We start from the raw sequence: 6231 nt of genomic DNA, 5'->3' as shown, positions 1-6231 counted from the left end.
AGACTGAATCAAACTCTTGTATGGGTGTTTTCAAGACATCTTTATAAGTGTAATCTTTTAGATTTACTCTTGTTATAGATCCTACTTGCTTCAAGTACAGATAACTGTTTTCCCAATCTTGGATAAGCTGTACCTGTTGCATGAAAGGTCTTCCCCATATGATTTTATAGTTGAGTTTTTTCCCAAAGTCTACTATGGCAAAAGTGTGTTGATATTCAATTCCACAAGAATTGACTATCACTTTTTCAAGTAGCCCTAATGGTCTCTCAATGTGTCCGTCAGCCAAATACAATTTCATTCGAGTTTGTCTAATGGCTGGCTGTCCCCAGGATTCCCATACTGCTTTAGTGGCTATGGCTATGCCTGCTCCACTATCTAGTATTGCCATGGTTTCAATGTCATTATATTTAACTGGGAGGATGGTGTTTCCTTCTTCCCCATCATAATATTCTCCGACTTTGTTCATGGGAACAGATCGAATCTCTTTGTTGTCCATTTCATTTTTCAAATTTTCTAAATTTTTCTAGATTAGCCCCGTTATCCCCACCTTCTCTAGGGTTTTCTGTAGATCATTCCATAGATATGGTCCGAGTTTTAACAATTCTCCCAAGGTACGAGTGCATTGGATGGGTGTAGACATGATTGAATGAATGTTGTCTACTTCTAGGGTCTGTTCAGCTCTTTTCACTTGAGTGGTCTTACACACTATGGATTCATCTTCGTTATCTCCCAAGTAAGAGGGTAATGTTTTCAAGGTCAATGGTTTCAACATTACTGAAGCTTCAGATCCACAATCCCCATACAAGGATTGTACATCCATGTTTATATCAAAAGGTAGGTTATCCAACCAGACTTCTGTAAAGAATGAGGATGCAAGAGAGCTACACAAGACAAGCACAAAGCACACAAAGATGGAAAGCTTCTTCTTCTTATTCACAGAAAAGAGAGTACAAAATGACTAAGTGCTAAAGCTGAAAAGTAGCACATATGTACATGCGGTCACTAAGTGTGAACTCGCTAGAAGCGTACTAGGCTGGCACTATATGTGTAGTCCAGCTGTAGAATCACCGGCAGAGATCCTCCGTGTCGGTCACCTAGCGCGCCAGTGAGTAAATGCCGTAAGCGGCCAAGACCCGTAGTGGATGCCAGCTCAAGGTGTAGAGCTCGACATCTCAACAACTTCCTCTATAGGAGTTGGCTTTAGAGTTAGGCTCCCATCATTGATCTCTCTCACTTTTTTCCATAAGTGTCCTGACCAGTCTTCCTCTACAAATGGAATTCTGTCTAAGGCATCTTCGCTGTCTGGCACTATAAGCTCTGGTTCTTTTGTTTCAGGGTAGGGTTCTTCCACCACATCAGATTTTTCTTTAGTGTCTCTTACCACAAGCTCCTCAAGTTTTGCGATACTTTCAAGCTTGGGTTTTTGTTTTTCCAGCAGTTCTTGCGTGATTCTTACCAAATTTTGATAAGCTTCCAGCTTAGCTGCTTCCATGTCTGGAGAAGGATAGTTTTTCCATTTGTTTTCAATGTTTTGGCCTACTTTAAGTCCTGCTTGGTAGGCTTCCAAGGCTGCGTTAATAGGCTCAAAAATTTTATCAACCAAAATGGATCCTTCAGATTTCACGGTTGTTTCCTTGAATTCACTTCCAGTTTCTTCCAACTTTTCTTGGAGTAGTTTTTTTGCTCTCTTCTTGATTTCAACCCGTTGTTTTTGTTTTCTCATCTTATATCTTTTGCTTTTGCTCCTTTTGATTCTTTGAGAGGAAACTTACGTGTTTTTTGATTCATCAGAGAAGTTGTGTTTCTTTTTCTTGGCATGGGCTCTAGTGATTACCTTGATTGGAACAATTGGTTCACTCTCTGATGAGCTACTAGGTATCACTTGGACTACGTTTACTACTGTTTTATCCTTGTTCAAAGGATTTTTAGGACAATCTTCCAGAAAGTGTCCTCCCTTTTTGCAACATTGTATGCAATAGGCTTCAACTGGTTTGAGGTTTTTGTTAGGCTCTGGACATTCATTTTTCCAGTGATCATCTGCAAACAGTTATGATCGTTTTCAGTTCTTGACTTAATCATGGGTCTTACCATGGGGGTCTGACACCTTGATTAGCTACATAATACATTGGTGCGAGCTTTGGTGGAGCATGTCACGGTTTCTTTCATTGGTGGTGGATGTGACTTATACCAATCTCCTTCTACCATTACTATAGATGGAATAGGATCATCATAGGGTGTAACATGCACTAATGCTTGTTCATCTATGACCCCTTCAGAGTGCATGTACTTTACAGGCACTGCATTATGTCTTGGGTATGGAGGTTGTTGTCCCAACACAGGTTGAGGTCTTTCCATACCCATTGGTGGTCTTTGAGCTTGGGTCATATTAGGCTGATATTTGTACATGGGTTGTCCTTGTGGTCTCATGGACATGTACTGAACATTCCCATCATACTTTGGCCTGAAGTAGCACTCGTGGATCTCATGGTTGGTCCATTTACCCTCAATTACACACCATTTTTGTGTCCTAATTGGTTGTCCCTGTTGAGGCATCCCTTGTCCTGGTCCCCTCATAGGTGCTTTTTGCATGTTGTTTATCATGTCATTCATCCTTTTAAGCATATCTACTATGGTTGAAAGTGGTGCTGCAGCAACCATTCCCACTTGTGTTGGTTTAGTGGACGTTGTTTTCTCGCTTTAGTTATCCTTAGGGACATCTTCTTCGTTAAAAATATCACAATTGTCTCCTAAGTCGATATCTGACACACACTCTTCTAGGGTTGTATGCTTTTTACTATAGAGTATAGCATGAAGTTCTTTGTTTAGCAGTCCCTCTAGAAATAAGGATACAAGTCGTTCTTCTGCAGGTATCCCTAGCCCTGGTCATCTAGCAATGTATTGTTTCATTTGAGTTGCACAATCCCTAGCAGACTCACCATTTTTCCTTTTAAAGCTGTAGATTTGAGCTACCTATTATGTTTGATCCCCGTTTTGGAACAAGCAGCTACAAATCCTTGAGCTAATGTGTTCAAGTCCATGATTGACCTCGGTGAAATGTTTTGGAACCATGTCAATGATTTTCCTTCTAATGTCATTCCAAACCCCTCGAATTGAGTATGGAAATCGAATATACGTTCTGCTCTTAGCACTTGCTTAAAGCTTGCTAAGTGGTCGTATGGATCTCTTGATCCACTTTATTTTTTGACCCGTTTCTTAAATCAGCTGGTCTGACACGTCTGTTTGGTTCAACTCCTGGTCTCCTGACAGTTGGTCCTGTTTCGAGTCCTTCAAACCAGTCTGTTGGAAATAGTGACTCATGTAGCCTTGGACTGGCCTTAGTGTCACCTGGTTTTCTATGTGATGAGGTGGTTTTTGGTTTCTTTACATTAGTCTCAGATGATCTCTCACGGTGTTCATCTCTTGGAATTGTTTCTGGTCCTTGTCCCAATATCCAATCCCGTATGGAATACCCTTGGTATTTGGTTTGTTCTACCTCCTTAGGAGTCATCATAACAAAGTTTTTATTATAACAATCCCTAAACAGGTAGGTTGGTAGGTCCACTGATCCCTTATCCTTGATCTTGAAGATATAGATGATCTTCATGGCTGTTAATTGTCCTGGTTTAGTATGCGAAGTCCACAAAAGATCTTTTACGTTTCTATCTTTCCAACAATAGACTCCGATCCTAGGATTATCCGTACTAAGCCGTTTCAAAGGCTTCAAATCTACTTGATCGTATCCCTCGAATTCTAAAGTTGGTGGTCCTTCTTTTGCTGGCATATCTGGGATTATAGTGTTTACTTCTAACCCCCATTTGTCTACCACATCAGGGTTTTCAACTTGTACACACTGAGTTCCATTTCTGTCCATGTATATTTTTCCTTGTTTGTTTGCCCTAATCTCTTCTTCGAACTCAATACCATGGTCATCAATGCAAACAGCATACTCCTCGTTGGGGTCCAAGTAAACCTGGGCTCCATGGCGGTTAGTCTTGTAAAAAGAGAGTATATGCTTATAGCGCACTGTCATTCTGGATTCCAAGTGAGTCGAGTAAGAAGACATTTCGGATGTTGAGTCTAAAAAAGTGTCTGAGACTTCTTCAAGAATTGTGTGCAAGGAATTGCCTTGATTCACACTTTCTTCGGTGGATACTCTACTGGAGGTTTCTTCGAGTATGCCCTGATTTCCTAGTACATGACCAGATCTAAGGTTCATATAGACTTATGAAGCCCTGGATAGAGTACTCACCTTTGGATTGACTTGTCGTCAGTTTCTACTTGATTCAATTGCAACTTTCTGTCAAGCCACTGATTCCTCATCTGCAACCTGATTCCTGTACAAATTTTGATCAAGTTAGCTATTCTTTTATAAAGACAATAGAGTTTTTGCTAACTCTCGTAACTGATCTATGTGTATCACTTCGAATCGAGCTATGGGAGTCCAAATTTGACTTTTGAGCTAGATTCAACTTTAGCAAAAAATCAAAGGTTTAATGTGCAACCTGGAAACTGAGTGAACATGTACCAGTTTTGATCCGATTGAACCTAAAATTGCCCGGTGGCTTTATATTATGTTGGTCTAACACTATAAAGTCAAAAGTCAAAATTTATGTCTCTGGATAGCCATAGTAAATAATCACGATTATTTACTTTTGTCAGTTTTTTACACTTTTTTGATTGGTTTGGCAAGTATAAAACTTGTTAAAGTCCCTCGACAAGTTTCAACAAGTTTGGACAAAATCTGATTAAGTTTATCAACTGTTTTGTGTCAGCAGATTCTGATTTCAAGAATCCGGCTTAAGTCTCACTTTTGTGATCCAATTTTCACCAAAGTTGATTTGTGAGGTCTACTTGATATGCTTGACCTTGTGGTATACTCACATTTGCAAAATTCTCAGTTTTGAAGCAGATGTAAATAATCGCAATTATTTACTCCAGCTATATTTTTGCAACTTTTTGCCCCAACTTTGACACAGATCTATTAAGCACCTTAAGTTAAGGTTACTAGCCAAGTTTCATCAAGTTTGGACAATTTTTGGTCAAATGGTCATCATTTGTCTGTCCGCAGACTAACTTTGTAATTTTAGTCACAATTTTCAATTCAGTGATCCAAATCTTTCCAAATTTGATTATTACAACATGGTTAAACTAGTGGTATGCTGACTTGGTCAAAAATTTTGAAAAATAGGGCAGATGTAAATAATCGCGATTATTTATAATTGGTAACTTTTTGCATATTTTTGGTCAACTGAGCATGTACACATGTTTATCACATCAATATAAGCCTATGAATAAATTTTCAACAAGTTTGGATAATTTTTTTGAAAATTTACACTCAAGATTTAGAAAGTCAGTACAAACTTTAGTTTCTACCTAGTTTTTTGCCAGTTTGGTGATTCAAATCTCTTGGGCCTTTACAACAGTTGTTTGTACACATGCAATGAGTCAATGGTATGAGCCTTGGTCAATTTAGAGCAGAAAGTTAATAATCGTGATTATTAACTTTAGGCTTGAAATGAACACTTTTTTACAATTTTTTCAAAGAAAGTCTTTATATGAGCTATTTTAGCCTATGAATCAAGTAAAAACTTAATTTGGCTTAAAATGCCAAGAAAAAGTAAATAATCTGAGTTTTGGCCAACTCTTGAAATTTTTACCTCGAAGTGTCTTTGAGCTTACCAATTGGTTCTGACAACTTTTAAGCTTACTCTCCAGTCGGATTGAGTGGTTTCGAGTCTTTTCGAGCTATTTCTAGCCGTAGACCTGAAATTCTGCAACTTCCAATACACACTCACACTTGATTCTTCCAGAGAGAGCAATGACCTGAAATCCACCTCGGATCCTACTTACCCTACTCCTAGATTCTCATGCAATGGGGTTGTGAAAAGTGTCCACAAGCATTCGTTTTCTTGTCTTTTATGGTTTTCTAAGCACTGATCTTAAGACTTGTTTCGTCTACCAGTCATTCTCAAAATCCTAATCTATTTCTACAATCCTACAATCCTAAAGGCACCCAGCACGTACGATTACTTCCAAGATACCTCTACACAACAAAAGATGACAATCTTAAGTTATGCGGTTTCTAAAAGAAACTTTTGAACTCTATGCGAACCTAGAGGAAGTTAAAGGATAACTTCACAAGACGCTCGTGTTTTTCCCTAGTTTAGGTCTCTTCGATCCCCGGCAACGGCGCCAAATGTGGGACGCATGTCTAACCTCACTACCCTATCT

Source organism: Adiantum capillus-veneris, chromosome 4, assembly GCF_014529385.1.
Source record: "Adiantum capillus-veneris isolate H3 chromosome 4, ASM1452938v2, whole genome shotgun sequence".
Lineage (NCBI taxonomy): Eukaryota > Viridiplantae > Streptophyta > Polypodiopsida > Polypodiales > Pteridaceae > Adiantum > Adiantum capillus-veneris.
The sequence above is the reverse complement of the archived record's forward strand: the minus strand, read 5'-3'. Positions refer to the sequence as shown.